This window comes from Hyperolius riggenbachi, chromosome 2, assembly GCF_040937935.1.
Source record: "Hyperolius riggenbachi isolate aHypRig1 chromosome 2, aHypRig1.pri, whole genome shotgun sequence".
In the NCBI taxonomy this organism is placed as follows: Eukaryota; Metazoa; Chordata; class Amphibia; order Anura; family Hyperoliidae; genus Hyperolius; species Hyperolius riggenbachi.
In genome coordinates, this window is record NC_090647.1 from 125,925,214 (window position 1) to 125,943,107 (window position 17,894).

The window sequence follows — 17,894 nt, forward strand, 5'->3', positions numbered from 1 at the left end:
CATTCACTCCCATAATAAAGATCGTTTAATGGGCGCCCGACAGGAAAAAAGGGCGCCGGAGAAAAATAACGTTTTACAACCGGCGCCCGGAGACTTTTACTGTTTTATAACTGCTTCTTATGATTACACATTATTTTATGATTTATAATTTTTTAAACATTATTTTTAAACGAAAAACAGTACAATCTTTTTTAAAACATTATTTTTAAACGAAAAACAGCACAATATTTTTTTCAAACGTTATTAATGCTTATCACAGGGGGGTCTTAGGTCTAGGCACCACCAGGGGGGTCTTAGGGTTAGGCACCACCAGGGGGGTCTTAGGGTTAGGCACCACAAGGGGGGTCTTAGGGTTAGGCACCACCAGGGGGGTCTTAGGGTTAGGCACCACCTGGGGGGTCTTAGGGTTAGGCACCACCTGGGGGGCCTTAGGTTTAGGCACCACCAGGGGGGTCTAGGGGTTAGGGGTAGGTACAGGGAGGGTTCTGTATGAGAGTAGGGTTAGGTATAGCTTTAGTAAAATTCTTATTCATCTTCTATAAAACGTTATTATACATTTCACTTTTTAAACAGGGAAGATTAACGTTTTTACAATTGCCGATTTCATACACATTATTTAATGATTTATAACTTTATAAAACATTATTTTTAAACGAAATATAGCACAATTTTTTTTAAACGCTATTCATGCTTATCGTTTAAAACCCTGCGCCCTTTTTTCCCGACGTCCTTTTATAACGTACGCGGAGAGGGATTGAAATAGCTGTTTCAGTTGTTTCCTACTCACATGTTCTCCGGTTCCCACCATTGTGTCTTTTCGCAGATCAGTGAATAATGGCGCACAGCACCTATGCATACAAATGGCGCCGCATTAAAAAGACACGCTTATCGCTATTTATCGTTAGTACTGCATAATAATGGCGCACAGGGAAAAAAGAAGAAAAACGGCACACACTAACTTATTTATCAATAGTGGCACACACTAACGTTATTTATCAATAGTGCCATTCATTTGCCAAACATCAGACGTTATTGCCCACAGTAACGTTATTTATCAATAGCGCCCTACATAAGCCAAACTGCAGACTTTATTTAACTGCAAAACGGTTAATGGATTTAAAACCTCCCTGGCGTCCAATTTTACAAGGATTTCTGTGCAAAAAGTGATAAAATTAATTTGTATAACTTTTTTTTTCCTGTAACTTGCCAAAATGTGTCAAGCAAGGGTCTAGTATACAGTGCAGGAGAGTATTGATGTGTATGCACATTTATACTGTTCACAGCATGTTTTGTATAGACGGATAGTCTGTCAATACCGCTAGGGAGGTTAATGTAACACTGTCAAGGTTAGGGTTAGGCACCACGAGGGAGGGGTTAGGGTTAGGCACCACCAGGGGGGTCTTAGGGTTAGGCACCACCAGGGGGGACTTAGGGTTAGGCACCACCAGGGGGGTGGTTAAGGTTAGGCACCACCACGGGGTGGTTAGGATTAGGCACCACCAGTGGGGTCTTAGGGTTAGGCACCACCAGGGGGTCTTAGGGTTAGGGACCACCAGGGGGGTCTTAGGGTTAGGCACCACCAGGGAGGTCTTAGGGTTTTGCACCACCAAGGGGGTCTTAGGGTTAGGCACCACCAGAGGGGTGGTTAGGGTTAGGCACCACCAGGGGGGTTTAAGGGTTAGGGATAGGTACAGAGAGGGTTCTGTGTGTTAACGCTAAATTACAATAAGGCTTTAACGTTAAATAACAATAAGGCTTTAACGTTAAATAGCAATAAGCAGCAAACGATTAGCGGCAACACCATGCGCCATTATTCTCAGGCGCCATTTTCAGATGGATCCGTCTTTTCTGCTCTCTGTTAAAACCATCATCCAGCAATTCTCTGGGTACAACTCTCTACTACCAATACTTAATATTTGGTTTACCAATATTTAGTAAGGAAGCTGAATACTAGCAATTGTCCCCGTACAAGAACTTGGAACGTGAGCGTTAGTGTGTTATCCTCTGCACTAATGTACGAAATCCATAGAGACCATATTTTCAGATATTTGTCATGTGACTGGTATAAGATAAAACATTTTCATTTTTCCAAGCTCCCTGCTTGTAACTGTTTAATTTCTTCAAAACGAAGTGTTTAGGCTTACCAGGATCTTGGATTTCTCTGTTTTACTTATTGGAAAAGAAACATAATTAAGATATGTTTCTTTAAAAAAAATATTAGATACCATTTTATCATTATTATTATTATTATTAAAGAGGGTCTTACAGGAGTCTTCACATAGCTTTCAAAACAGTATGGTTATGGGCAGCACCCTGAAAGCAGAGAAACGTGTCTGGAACATACGTCATACTGTCTATAATGGACTTCATATATGTTTTCCATTTATAGTAACATTTTTTTTACTTTTTTGTTAAACTAAATCAAGTTTCATTGAGCTTAGCATATGAAGTTTCACATCCCAATTTGGCTTCCCATTTTATCATGTAACCAAGTTGAATAGAAGACCCCGGAGAGGTTAAGAGACTACCAACACACATACTTTAAGGTAATACAGCCTGACATAAAAGCCTGACATATTATACTAGCAAAACTTGATTAAAAATAAAAAAATATTGTACGGAGGCAAGGTATACTGTAGTAGCCCATGGAATTCAAGCCTCATTTGTATGGGTACTTGATGATGATGCTAAAACACTGCCTAACAGAATGTTTATCTTAAAGTAAATTTTGATTGTTGTTGACATCTGAAATAGAACACAGAACATCTGAAAATTCTCTGCTCAAGCTTGACATGCTAAGATTGTGTGTTATTCAGGGGTCTTTAGGCTTCTTAGGATAATTACTCCCAGGCTTGACTATGATCCTACACACATGATACGTTAGCAGCAAGTAACAGCACCTACCCTTTGTAAAACATCTATTGAGGAATGCGGCCTGACTTGCTTGTCAATTTAATTTAAGCCCACTAAGCAAAGATAATTTTTTAACATTTTCATATATCATTTGAAGCCAAACGCCAGACACAAACATTTTAAGACCTTTCTGGCCCTTCGCATACAGGATGACATCTGCTATTAAAAAAAAAACTAAACACCTACCTTTCTAAGACATTTAAATTCATGGTCACATGATCAATTTTCTGAATTTCTGAAAAGTAAAAATGCAGCAGCAACCATTCCTGGTGGCAGGCAAGGGGTAGGCAAGGTGTGGGCATATACTGTATTTAATAAAGATGCCCATTGAAAAGGGTGCAGGAAATAGTCTATTGTTCAATGTCAGTCAAATCTACATGTATAAAATTGTATATATGTGTGTGTGTATGTGTGTATGTACCGCGATCACTCAAAAACGCCTTAACCGATTTCAACGAAACTTGATATACAGATCCCTTACTACCTGGGATCATATGTTCTGGGGGTCTAGCGTCCCCCTTGCACACCTGGGTGTAGTTACAAACAGCCAATCAGATTTCATCCATTCATGTCAATTGAAAATATATAAAAGGCTGCCCTTCTCACAGTAATGAAGCCAGAGTCCCCAAACTTGGCACAGTTGGTCACTTGGTGACCAAGGTTGCAAATTCAGGAAAAGTGGGCAGAGCATAAAACAGCCAATCAAATTCCAGCCATTCATTTTCAACGGCCATTCTTAGACTGTTAATCGCAGGGTTTTCAAACTTGGCAAACTTGGTCACTTGGTGAATGAATGGGATTAATAATCAGGGTGGGTGGAGGCTACAATAGCCAGTCAAAATTCACCCGTTGATTTCCAAGGGGAATACTTAAATTGCTGCCATTCTTAAACTGTTAATGGCAGAGGCCTCAAACCTGGTACAGTTGGTCATTTGGTGACTGGAGTTCACATTTTTGAAAGGGGCGGAGCCACAAACAGCCAATCAGATTTGTTAAATTTCAGTGGAAAAATACAAATTATTGTTGCCAAGGACCCCAAAGCTCACAATCTTGGTCAATGACTGTTTGTGCATTAGGGTTAGAAAAAGTGGGCGGAGCCATCAGCAGCCAAATATATACTTGGGCAACGCTGGGTCATCAGCTAGTTCATTATATTTACCAATATTTTACCCAGGGGTGAGCAAACTTTTTGACTCAAGGGCCACATGGGGTTCTCAAGTTTGACGGAGGGGCTGGACCAGAATAGGAGTGCAGCAAAAAACAGGCGTGGCCATGACCGGATGTGGGTGGAGCTTACTGTAAAGTAAAGACATTGGGCCCAAGTTGTCGTCCAAAACACAGACAAAATGGCCCTAAAGGTAATTAGACAATGTTCCACCCACCCACAAACAGCAAATAGCATCAGCCAGACTTCTTTGGCACCAAACAACACAGGTCCAGGGATATCAGGCAGACCCCTTCAGACAGCAAGTGAACAGAAGGTTAAAATGATAGAAATAAGCACTCTCAGCTATATGCTTGTCTGCCACAGACAGGCGCAATAATAATGGTGTGATGTTGGTCAGTGCATTTATACCAGAATATTTTTCAAAAAAGAATCCTGAATAATTTTTTGAAAATATTTTCTTACCCAGATACAGGTTAAAAGTATGATTCAGATAGAAAATGAAAACATAGATATACAACTTTTCTCATTGTTCACCTTAATGTTTATTACTGCAGAATATTATCTAAAGAGTAAAATTGAATGAAAAGGGAGCAAGCATATGTATAGTCGAGCTTTTACTCCAATTTCATCAAAGATAACCAAATTTGCGGAGAGCCTGACTATATCTATTGACATGTAAATAAGTTCTGCCATATGTCTGAAAAAGTTGCCCTGCCTATAGCACTCTCCAGCAAATGCTGCAGCATGAAATAATGGTATTCAGATGGTGGGATGAGTATTTTCATAGCACAAAGAAGAATTTTGCTATCCTTTGGCAGAAGATAAAATGTATGAATTATGCAGGGCTATTGCATTGTGTTAATATGCAGATGCATTGCTTATTTTTGTTTCAGGCTGAAGGTTGGATATTTCTTCTTCTCTGGAGCCCACCTGCTGGCGTCCTACTGCAAAGCAGTGAAAAGCACATATGGACTGAGCAGGAGGAAGACATGGAGACATATTTAGGAAAGAGAGGTACAAGTATCTAGAGATGTGAATCAATAGTGCTTATTGTTTGGTTATGATAGAGATCTATAAACCACTTTGAAACAGAATGTTCAGTGAATGAGAGTCAAGGAAACCTTATAGGATGAGGAAGAAAATTTCACTGAATACAGGTGACCCAAGAGTCTTGCCTGTCCTGCATGGACAATGATGGGTACCAATTCTGTATTAAACTAAACTTCTGTTCAATTATCCCCTAAGCATGTGATGGCACATGTCTTTTCATGTTAATTGAGCCAGTAGTTAAACTATGTAGTTACTTAATCAACTGCTAGCCAATTTATCTGAACCTGCTGGGTTTGATTTCCTATATTTCTGGGTCAGCTATGAACAACAACAACAACAACAACAAATAACATTTGTAAAGCGCTTTTCTCCCGTGGGACTCAAAGCGCATAAGCATGGCTCCGACCATCGTGGTACAGGGGAAGAATTTTATAAATCTGGAAATGCCAGGCTAAACAGGTGGCTTTTCAGTCTGGATTTGAATAGCTCCAGGGATGGTGCTGTCTTTACTGGGTGTGGTAGGGAGTTCCAAAGAGTAGGGGCAGCATGACAGAAGGCTCTGTCTCCAGATTTTTTGAGGTGCACTCTGGGACTGACCAAGTTTATAGAACTTGCTGATCTGAGGTTGTGAGAGGTGTGGTGCAGCTTCAGCAAGTCCTTCATGTATCCAGGGCCCAGATTGTGCAGGGATTTGAATGTCAGCAGTCCAATCTTGAAGAGTATTCTCCATTCTACTGGTAGCCAGTGCAGTGAGCGAAGGATCGGTGTAATGTGACAGTGGCGAGGCTGGTTTGTTAGCAATCTGGCAGCAGCATTCTGCACTAATTGCAGGCGACGCAAGTCTTTTTTGGGGAGGCCAGCATAAAGGGCATTGCAGTAGTCCAGCCGTGATGTGATGAAGGCGTGGACTAGGGTTGGAAGATCCTCTGGGGGAATCAGATGTTTAATCTTTGCAATGTTCTTCAGATGAAAGAAGGAAGATTTAACTACAGATGAAATTTGGTTTCTGAAACTCAATTCCCCATCGATTAGTACGCCAAGGCTGCGCACAAGGTTGGAGCTGTTTATGTCTGAATTCCCAATCCTGATTGGTGTTGCTTTAGGATAGAGCTGTTTTGATGCGAGCACTGGCTTTGGACAAACAGGACCTCAGTTTTGTCAGCATTCAGTTTCAACCAGTTATCATTCATCCATGCCTGAAGCTCAGCTAAGCAAGAGTTTATTTTTGGGGTAGGGTCTGTTCCACCAGGTTTGAAGGACAGGTATAGCTGTGTGTCATCGGCGTAGCAGTGGTACGTCAGGCCATGTCGTTGGATAAGTGTACCGAGTGGCAACATGTAGATTGCAAACAGCAGAGGGGATAGGATTGATCCTTGTGGCACTCCGAATTGTAGAGGTGCAGGTTTGGACATTATAGGTCCTAGGGATACTCTCTGTGTTCTGTCAGTCAGGAATGATCTGAACCACTGGAGGACTGATCCACTGATGCCACAGTACTCCTGCAGTCTGTTAAGCAGGATTTCATGGTCAACTGTATCAAAAGCAGCTGAGAGATCCAACAGGATTAGGATGGAGCATTCCCCTCTGTCCCTTGCCATGAGCAGATCGTTGCAGACTTGGATGAGGGCTGTTTCACAGCTGTGGTGTTTCTTAAAGCCAGATTGTAGAGGGTCCAGGATGTTGTTTACTGACAGCCTGGTTTCAAGTTGCAGATAGACAGCCTTTTCAATAACTTTACCTAAGAAGGGGAGGTTGGAGACAGGTCTGTAGCTGCTCATAGCATCTGGATCCATGGAAGGTTTTTTGAGAAGGGGCTTGATGATTCCTTCTTTTAGAGAGGTAGGAAACCTCCCTGCTTGCAGAGAGCAATTTACTATTTTGTGAAATGCTGGACCAAGCAGGTCAGGGCATTTCAGCATATGTTTTGTTGGTCCAGGGTCCAGGTCGCAGGTTGTCTGGTGGAGACGACAGAGGGTGTCTGAGATCTCTTCCTCACTAATACTTTTGAAATCAGTCCAGGGTGTTAGGTTGTTTTTGCAGCTATTTCCATTAGTTGCATGAGTCTTGGGTGCTGTGGACTGAATGAGAGACCGAATAGAAGATACTTTGTCAGCAAAGTAGCAGGCAAATTTCTCACATAGCTCCTTTGAGGGAGTTATAGTGGGTTTTAGACAGGATGGATTACATAGTCTATCAACTGTGCGGAATAGTTGGGCTGGTCTGTTGGCGGCCTTTGCGATCTCCTGTGATAGGTAGGAGGATTTTTTCTTGGTGATCGCATTTTGGTAGCTTTCCCGGTGAGAGACAAGGGTGTGTTTATCTTTTGAATTCTGAGATTTTCGCCACTTCCTTTCTAGTCTGCGCACTTCTTTCTTTAGGTCCTTTAGTGAGCTGTCAAACCACCGTGCATGGTGAAGTGGTGTAGATCGTTTGATGCGAACTGGAGCGAGGGCGTCATAGGCAGATGACACTGCATGGTTGTAAATCAGGACCATGGAGTCTGGGTCTGCGCAATGATTGGTTAATGCGTCGAAGTTGAGGATATTCTGAACGTGCTGGGGTGAGACATCTTTCAGTGAACGGTATTTTATGAGTTCTTTCCCTCTGTGTTTTATCGCTGGTGCTGTCAGAGAGAAGTGGATGGTGTGGTGGTCTGACCATACCACTGGGTTTATATCCATGTGTGATATTAAAAGTCCGGAATGAAATATAAGATCCAGGGTGTGCCCTTTCGTATGGGTGGGGAGGTTGATAGCCTGAGAGAAACCCAGTTCATTCATTATGAGAAGTAGTTCACTTCCTAGCTGGGAGTCGTGATCATCCACCCATGCATTGAAGTCTCCCAGGATGATCCATCTAGGGTGTTCCACTGTTACGCAGGATAAGAGTTCAGATATTTCCTTAAGAAAGGCTGGACCATTTTTTGGGGGGCGGTATATGAGCAATATGTTGATGTTTACTTCTGCTGACAGTTGAGCTGCAATACATTCAAAGGTTTCAGTGGGGCCTATGGGCAGGGGCCTTATGTTCAAGGAGGATCTGAAGCATATGGCAACCCCCCCACCCTTGCCGACTTGTCTCTCACAGTGCAAGATTGAATAATTGGCCGGCACGGTTGCTTCAAGAGTTGGGCCTGCATGCTTCCCAAGCCAGGTCTCTGTCAAAAAGGTCAAATCAGAGAGCTCTATTAGGTCATGTATAGTTGCAGTCTTATTACGTGTTACGTGATGAGCAGGTTAGAATAACTTTCTGCTCATCACGTAACATGCATGAAGGTCATGAGTGGGGAGGACATCTGAAGATCATTGGCGGACTGAAGGTGGTTTCAGGCATATCGGTGTTTAAGGTCAGAGACATAGATAGGACATTGGTCATCAAGTGAATTGGAGGTCAAATATAGTCATTTAAATTTGACAGTCAGTTGGACTGGGAGCCACTTGACTTGAGGGTTTGGCAGAGGAGGGCACCAGTTGAACAATGGTGTTTGTATGCTACCTCTCTGTTTGCATGGATACTCTTTACATGGAGTTTGTATGTTTTCTCTTGTGGGAGTGTTTTTATCTAAATAACTGTGAGATAGGTGTGATAGGTTCTTGAGATTGTGATCTATTTTATAGTTAGGGACAGATATAAAGGCCCATACCCTCTACACAACTTTTTTTGAGTGAATGTTTCCACAATCTCGGGACGCAGGCACGCAGTTACGCCGACAGCCGTCACAACAGATCAGATCCCTGATGACTCTAGCGCAAATTACCGCAATGGCTTGAACTCTCGTTCATGCCCATCATGTGCCATTGCTTCACGTCACATATACCCGCCAGCAGGAAGATGGATGGTGGAAATCTCTTTGTGTTGTGATGCCGCTGGGATCCATCTTCCTGCCTTGTGAGGTGAGTACTCATCTTAAAGTGTTAAAAATACAAGATTTCAGAAAAAAAATCTATTTTCTAACTTATAATAATAAATAGCAGCCTTCAGCTGCATGAGGACAAATATAAAATATTTTACATTTATTGGAGGAACCCCACCCTTCCTTTCATATTGCCGGGACAGAATCCGTCACACCGGTGGATGAGCTAAAAAACAAAATACAGGCTGCTACTGATGATGTCACAGGGGAGGTGATCTCAGCTTGTGTGAGATTTCACATAGACGACGCCCCTGTGAGGGAGGGTAGCTGATGACAAACACACCCAGGATCTAAAACCTCCTACTAAGCTCAGAAGTAATGGCTGCCACCTGTATAACCATAGTTATGAAAAGAGAAGGGTGAAAAACATGCACTAAAAGGCTCATAGTCTTGAAGGAGTGTTTATTTATCTTTGTATGTGTCAAAGTGGTGCAACTAAATATTTTGAATTAAAAAAATGTTTGGTTTGGGTCCGCTTTAAGTAGTACAGCCTAATCTCTGTGGAATATGCCAACAATACATAACTATGAGAAATAAACAGTGTTGCGCTGCAGTGTTTAAAAAAGCTAAACAATGGCCATACACAATACTTATGCTAAAAAAAAAATCACTTTGTTTCACGTGGCCCTACAACATAGTGATTTGGAAACAATGATGACAATGTGCCCTTCCTAAGAGTCAGTGATCTAACCTGTATGTATAGACAGGCTTCTGAAGATTTTAGTGCTGCAGAACAGGCTAGTCCACACATTACATGGAATACTCTTCTGTGAAAGCAGAATCTCTACTTAGAAGAAACAAAACATTACATTTCCATGCAGATCATGTGATCAAATATATTATACTAAACAATTTTCTTTCTTAGTCATTTAAGAATAAGTATAGATTATTGCCTTTTCTGAATTCATCAATCCATACACAAATATACAAATCACTGTCTGACAGTGATCTAGGAAAAATATATAAAACACACATTGTCAATGTATTACTTCACCGCAACATGATTTGAAATCAATTCCTTTTTCCTGTGCATCCATCATCTTGTGACGGTTGTCAGCAGCTAGTCGTTGATCACAAAGGATATTACTGGAAAGTGTTGGAAAATATTAAAGCTATGGTCAATGCCACATTAGCTGCAACATGAAAACAGAACTCTCCATGTTTATTGCCAGAGGTGTAACTACAGGGGAGCAGGCTCTGCAAGTACAGGGGGGCCCAGAGCTGTAGGGAGACCCCAACTAGTACATCGGTCTCTCCTTCAAACCTGGTGTCTTTGTGGCTCCACTTGTTAAAATGTGTGAAGATTAGGATATCCACACTTGGTAAATGACCATTGCAAGATGGGTCACAAAGGGTTGGCAAGGGAAAGAGTGTGAAAATTAGGGGGCTCCATCTATGTTTTGCTGGCAGGCCTCATGATTTGTAGTAGCATGCCTGTTTATTGCATATCCCACATGCAGTGAGTTTCTTTAAGGAAGTGCTAACTGGGCGGGGTCTGTCTGCTGACTTTAAAGTCCCAGTTATGTAAAAAGAGAAAGCTAACTTCTCTGATATTTCCATTGACATCATGTAGCTTCATTGATCAGTGTAAAGACAAAGCCTTCCTGGTACTTACAGAGGTTAAGTTTGGTTCTAAGGCCAGTTCATTTGTCTTTAGGGGGGTGAATAGCTATGCACGTTGACGTTTTCAGTTGTTTTGTCCTGTTTGTACTGTCCTATCCGTACTGATCAGGCACCTGCCCTGTTATCCCTGCACACAGCTGATAACCTTGCTGTGTGTTGGGATGACAGGACCGGTGCCCAATCGGCACTACACAGATGTGTCCTCGCTTGCTGATCTCTTCCACCTCTGTACAGCAGCTGCCATTAGGGCTTATTTTTGGGGTAGGGCTAATATTCTGAGTATGTTCAAATTTGCAGCTAGGGCAAATTTTCGGGGTAGGGCTTATTTTTGGGAAACATGGTGCAAATGTCCTCCAGCAGATGTCTGCCTGAATGAGCAGACATTGCCCCACATCCCATCTTATAGCCTCTCTTACTTTAGGAAGGCTGTTATTACATCATGATGATACTACTTGCACTTGTTGGACTTTTTCTTTAATCTTTTAAGATTGCTGAAATATCTTGCTAGAGTGTTACACTGTACCTCACTATCAATTACTTTCATCATGCTCTATTACATGGAAACGGCCTGTAATGGCATTGTGGACACAGTGGGAAAATGCCACAGCTACTCTGCTAAGCTACGAGCAGCTACAGGAGGACCTCAGCAGTCAGTTATCAATGACTCATTAGTTGAGATGTCATAGTCACATATGTCTCCTGCCAAGAACTTCCATTACCGTCACCAATAGCACACAAATGCTGTGGTTGTTAATGATGCCGGTAGAGAAAAGACCACTGGCAATTGTTCTTGGAAAGTTAAAGCATATGTTACCCATTACAGATATTGATAGCCTTCCAATCATAGCAGCCATTTACTTTAAAGCTATCTCTGAGTCACATGCACACATCTGAAAGGATATAATCAATATGCAGAATAATGAGCACTAAATGCATATGAAAACTGCGTCTTTCTAACGAGTTCATTTATGCAATCAAAAAATATTTGCCAAACTTTTATGGATTTTTTTTCTTTTACACACAGATAAGGACACAGAGAAGCTTGATAAGTATTTCACTAAACATCAGTCATTCCCGTTTGAGGATCGTTTACTATGTCCATACATCATTTTATGTATACTATGTCCAAATAAATCTTTAGCTATAAAGTGAGATTTTCTATTTTCAATGGTAGATTTTGTGATTGGTGTAAATGTACACCGTTGAACCATCACCCATTCACTGGTTCTCAGACGTTTTCAGGACTTCAAGCTAATAAAGTCTTCACCCTTGTGGTACACTCTGGCCAGCTTCCAATCCTACCGCAGTCATAAAACAACTCACCCATGAAAGTGAAGCAGTTGCATTTAAAGTACATTTTCTGCCAAAGTTGATATATTTTAGTTTTGGATAGAATAAGAAAGTTTTATAAACGTTGTGAGGTTTATATAGCTCTCTCCCTGGCCCCTATTCAGTTTACTTTTTCTCTTAAAGAGAAAACAAAATGCCCCTGGGGTTTACTCAGAGCTGGGATAAGGTTCTCCAGCACCCAAGGCTGAGACACCAAAGTGCGCCCCTCCATCCCTCCCACCCCAGATGTCACACACTGATTGCTATTAGACTAAGAGGCGCTCCAGGGCCCCCAGAACCTTTATATCTGGTTATCTGGCTTGTAGTCACTGCCATGTATCCCCTTTTCTTATTTTTCTCTGCTTCATACATAAAAGGGGAATGATAGCTGAGTGGGTTGTGCTCCCCTTCCTACACTGCGCCCTGAGGCTGGAGCCTCTCTCGCCTCTGCCTTGGACCAACCCTGGAGGTACCTACCTCGGGAGGGGGAAGCCTCTGGATCCTATTGAGGCTTCCCCATCTTCCTCCGTTCCTCCCTTCCAGCGCCGTCAGCCCCCGAAGACCCGCCAGGGCTCCAGGATCATAACAATCCTGTGTGATCCTCAGGCAAGCCCAATAGCGGCTTTCCTTCCATCTCAGGCAAAAATAGCCGAGAACGATCAGATCCGCTCTACTGCACAGGCGCAGACAACGGCTCTATCCCTGGTTCTGTTTTACCCACCCATATATCCTCCGATCTCTTGACAGTGTCTTCTGAATCCTCTCTCTGCTGCTTCTGTACCCCAGCCTCTCTCCAATGCCTACTCATTATCAAAGGAAAGTCATTTCAATACTAACTCGATAATAGCAATATGTTCAAAATGTAACCAATGCTTTTTAGCTAATACATTACTTTATGTTTTACTTATGTAATTACATATGTTCAATAAATGTTTCCTAAAGTCCATAAAGACACTGGTAAGCTAACTGCATCCCATCCAAATTAGCAAAAGTATATATTCATGTGAATTGTGATCCTGTGATGGCGAGATCAGATTTCACACAGTGGCGTAGCAATAGGGGTTGCAGAGATAGCGACCGCATCGGGGCCCTTGGGTTAGAGGGGCCCCGAGGGGCCCTCTTTCAAGCCCAACATTAGCTCTCTATTGGCCCTGTGTTGGTAATAATCACTTTTTTAGATGCTTTTAATAGTAGTAATCATTAACAAACTGTATCCCATCCCCTGCTTGCACCTCTGACACTATTGTTGTCCTTTGGAGGTTTTGGTGCGCCGTCTCAATTGTTATGTATAAGTGCTTGGGGGGCCCATGTAAAACTTGCATTGGGGCCCATAGCTCCTTAGCTACATCACTGATTTCACGCTCTATATTTTGTTACAGCTTATATTGGAACTTTCTTAGGAAACCAGGCAAGCCCTGGATAAAGTTTAAAATGACCATAGTAACTATATTGCTCTATTACCGTACCTATTATAATGAAGCCTTCTCATTGTGTATTTTTTTTTACTCTCTGTTATATTTACTTGTAATTGGTATTCTAATGGGTTCCAGACCTCGCATACATAATATTGTCTACAGGAGAAACATATCATATATCACAAACCACCAGAGACTCATACTTAGGTATAACATTAGTTAATGCACCTAGTGTATATGGATCAGTTATCAAAACACTGAAGATAACAGTATTAACATAGTCATTTACTACACGGATGCGAAAGCTATTACACAGTACAGTATGAACATATAAGGTATATTATTACCCCAGCCTAAACCTAAAGAGGAACTGTAGTGTAAATAACATAATGAATACAATTGCTTATTTTTTACAGTATTTATTTATAAATTATTTAGTCAGTGTTTGCCCATTGTAAAATCTTTCCTCTGATTTACATTTTGAGATTTATCACAGGTAGCTACATCTTTAGTTCTGTCAGGTGATATGTACAGAATGTTCATTACTGAGAGTTCTACGCAAAGAGGGAGATATTGCTTCCTTGACAGTTGGAAAACAAAGTTATTTCCCACAATGCAGTGAGGTTCACAGACAGCAAACTTTCAGGACCATGGTCATGACATCACTCTGTGGGAGGGGTTTCACCACAATATCAGCCATCCAGACCCCCCTGATGATCTATTTGAGAAAAGGTAAAGATTTCTTATGGGAAAGGAGGTATTAGTTACTGATTGGGATGAAGTTCAATCCTTGGTTAAAGTTCCCCTATAAGTAAATATAAGACTGACGATTGTATTATAAAACATCAAACATGCAGTGCACTGTACTGTAACACTTCAGTACTTAGCATGATCTGTAGCGCATCATTGTTACACTACATAAAGCTCTAAATTACTTCTAGGGCTTTTCATTTCTTAGTCGAGATGCTGTTTCGGAATATAAATTAGTTAAAAATTGCAGCAGCCCTGGAAGAATTAGATCTCATCTCTCACTCAGTTTCTGCGTTTTATTGGTGTGTTGATGTATAGAAAATAAGTCACTGCTTTCTCATATATCACGGGCGGCTGAAACCGAACATGTTAAACGTTGGGGATCATTATACCCCAACCGAATGAGATTAGCAAGGATTTGATCTGCTAGAAACACCGGCAACATAGTATTAGAAAATCCTTCGACCAAAGCAGGCATGATTCATGTATACAATGCATTTCAGATACATGTGAAGCTTTTGGCTATAATGTATTTTATCAATTTGCTCTGAGAACAAAGTACCGTATATTTATATAATTTAAAAATACTTGATCTCATGAGGTCATAGTTGTATTTTTGTTTTGTTTTTTTACTTCTGCCCCCACATTATTAAAATACAGTATATTTGAAATGGAAGAACAAAACAAAACAAAAAACAGACCAAACTAATGTTTTCTGTGGCTAAAATCTCCATTGCTTAACCAATATCTGTGAGTGTTCTGAATCCTTTCTGGGCTGCATCATTTCCTCTCCTGCTTCCTACATATTATTTCCTGGTTCTCTTCATGCTGCAATACACAAAGGTTTCAAAGCATGTCCAGCTATGATCAGGGCCGGTTCTACGATACTATCCAGCCGTATGTCAGTTGCACTTTATATTTAATTTTATAATCAGCTGTTTGTGTACGTATATGTATGCCTTCTGTGTTAGGGAGTACTACTTACTCCTATCTATGTAAGGAGAACCACCCCTTGGACCTAAAAGATTTCTCTGTGGACACTCTTACAGTGAGAACTTGAGAACTTCTGTTTGAGCTATTGACAAGCATTGTTATTTTGTATATAAGATGATGGAAGCTGTAATGTAAATGTATGGTTTCGTTTGAGCGCTACTACATATATATGTTTTTATTATAGACACTTGTATTGACCTGAGGAAGCGGGCCAAGAACCATGAAACATGTTGTCTTAACGTGCATGAATAAATATATTTTTTCCATTACACTTGGTTTGTCCCTCGAGAAATACACTTCTCATTTATGCTAAAGCTTGTCATTATTCATCAAGGGTGCCCCACCAGTGTGTTTTTTTAGTATGTGCAGTGGAGAGGTGGTCTGAAGGTGGTATACGGGAGCGAGGTGTCTGAAGGTGGTATGCGAGAGCGAGGTGTCTGAGGGTGGTATAAGGGAGCGAGGTGTCTGAAGGTGGTATGCGAGAGCGAGGTGTCTGAGGGTGGTATGCGGGAGCGAGGTGTCTGAGGGTGGTATGCGGGAGCGAGGTGTCTGAGGGTGGTATGCGGGAGCGAGGTGTCTGAAGGTGGTATGCACGAGCGAGGTGTCTGAAGGTGGTATGCACGAGCGAGGTGTCTGAGGGTGGTATGCGGGAGCGAGGTGTCTGAAGGTGGTATGCACGAGCGAGGTGTCTGAAGGTGGTATGCACGAGCGAGGTGTCTGAGGGTGGTATGCGGGAGCGAGGTGTCTGAAGGTGGTATGCATGAGCGAGGTGTCTGAAGGTGGTATGCGCGAGCGAGTGGTACGCACGAGCGAGTGGTATGCGCAAGCGAGACAGCTGAATTGGGTACAGCTCTGTGGTCAGGATTTGAGTTCTGCTGTAAATTATGGCTATAGTGGTACGCACTAATTTGGGCGGGAGTAATAGCCGGCACCCATATTACAAAAACAAAACAGGCCTAATTTGGCCGTAGGCAATAACCGGAGCCTGAGTTATACAGGCAGATAAAAAAATTAGTTAGTCAGTAGGGGAATATATAAAAAATAGGCAGAAGTATAGTTAGTGCAAGGTGAGCCATCTTTTGACTTCACCCTGCGCCCAAATTTCCCCTTGCCACTTTTGAATGTATGTGGCATGAGGGCACAAGACAGATATCTACAGCGGCCGTTTCGCATCTGCTGACGCTCAGTCATGTGGGGTCTCGGGAACGCAAAAACCTGTCCCGCGTGGCTTTTCTAGATGAAAATGTAATATGTCATAGATAACATATTATCTATAACATATCCATCACAATGGACACCCACACTGGACAATGTACACTTAAAAGAAAATGGACACAGCAGATTGTACATCAGACATCGGATCCACTGTCCACATCCCAGGTGGGGTTTGTTGGGCCAGACATATATGAATATTTTTTTCAGCAAAGCCAACATGGGGTAAGAAGCACACAAAGAAATATTGATTTATTACAGATTCATATGACGTTTCAATTAACAAATGCATGAAATGTATTTGCTTGTTTTATTCAATATATGACACAAAAGATTTACCTCTTTAAAATCTACAACGTATTATGACATGCCATTTATTTCTACTGTTGCTTCCTTTTTAAATGTCTTTCAAGAGTGTGATACTTAATGAAAGGCAATGCAGTCTGTGGAAGCACAGCAGTTTAGTGTGGCGTCCATTATGTAAAATTACACTGGCCACTGGAGATCCAGCACTGTGAAGGTCATCTAATAATCTCCTTGCTGTATGGTCTACAGCAGTTTGTCAGAATTGGGTGTTAGGACCCTTGACTTCAGCTGTGACATTGCAGATAAAAAACAGCATGTGCAACACATGGATAGGTGACACAAATCTACAGAGAAAACCCACTTCTGTACAGCTATCCTGGCACCTGCTCTGTACAGCTAACCTTGCACCTGCTTCATACACTAACCTGGCATCTGCGTTGTATACCTAACCAGGCACCTGCTCCATGCAACTTACCTGGCACCTGCTCCATGCAGCTATCTTGGCACCTGATCCATGCAGCTTACCTGGTACCTGCTCCATGCAGCTAACCTGGCACCTGCTCCATGCAACTAACCTGGCACCTGCTCCATGCAGCTATCCTGGCACCTGATCCATGCAGTTTACCTGGTACCTGCTCCATGCAACTAACCTGGCACCTGCTCCATGCAGCTATCCTGGCACCTGATCCATGCAACTAACCTGGCACCTGTCCCATGCAGCTAACCTGGCACCTGCCCCATGCAGCTAACCTGGCACCTACTTCATACAGCTAACCTAGCACCTGCTTTATACAGCTAACTTGGCACCTTCTCTGTACAGCTAACCTGGCACCTGCTCCATGCAGCTAATCTGGCACCTGCTCCACGCAGCTAACCTAGCACCTGCTCCACGCAGCTAACCTGGCACCTGTTCCATGCAGCTAACCTGGCACCTGCTTCATACAGCTAACCTGGCACCTTCACTGTATAGCTAACCTGGCACCTGCTCCATTCAGCTAACCTGGCACCTTCTCTGTACAGCTATCCTGGCACCTGCCCCATGCAACTAACCTGGCTCCTGCTCCATGCAGCTAACCTAGCACCTGCTTCATGCAACAAACCTGGCACCTGCCCCGCACAGCTAACCTGGCACCTGCTCCATGCAGCTTACCTGGCACCTGCTCCATGCAGCTTACCAGGCACCTGCTTCATGCAACTAACCTGGCACCTGCCCCATACAGCT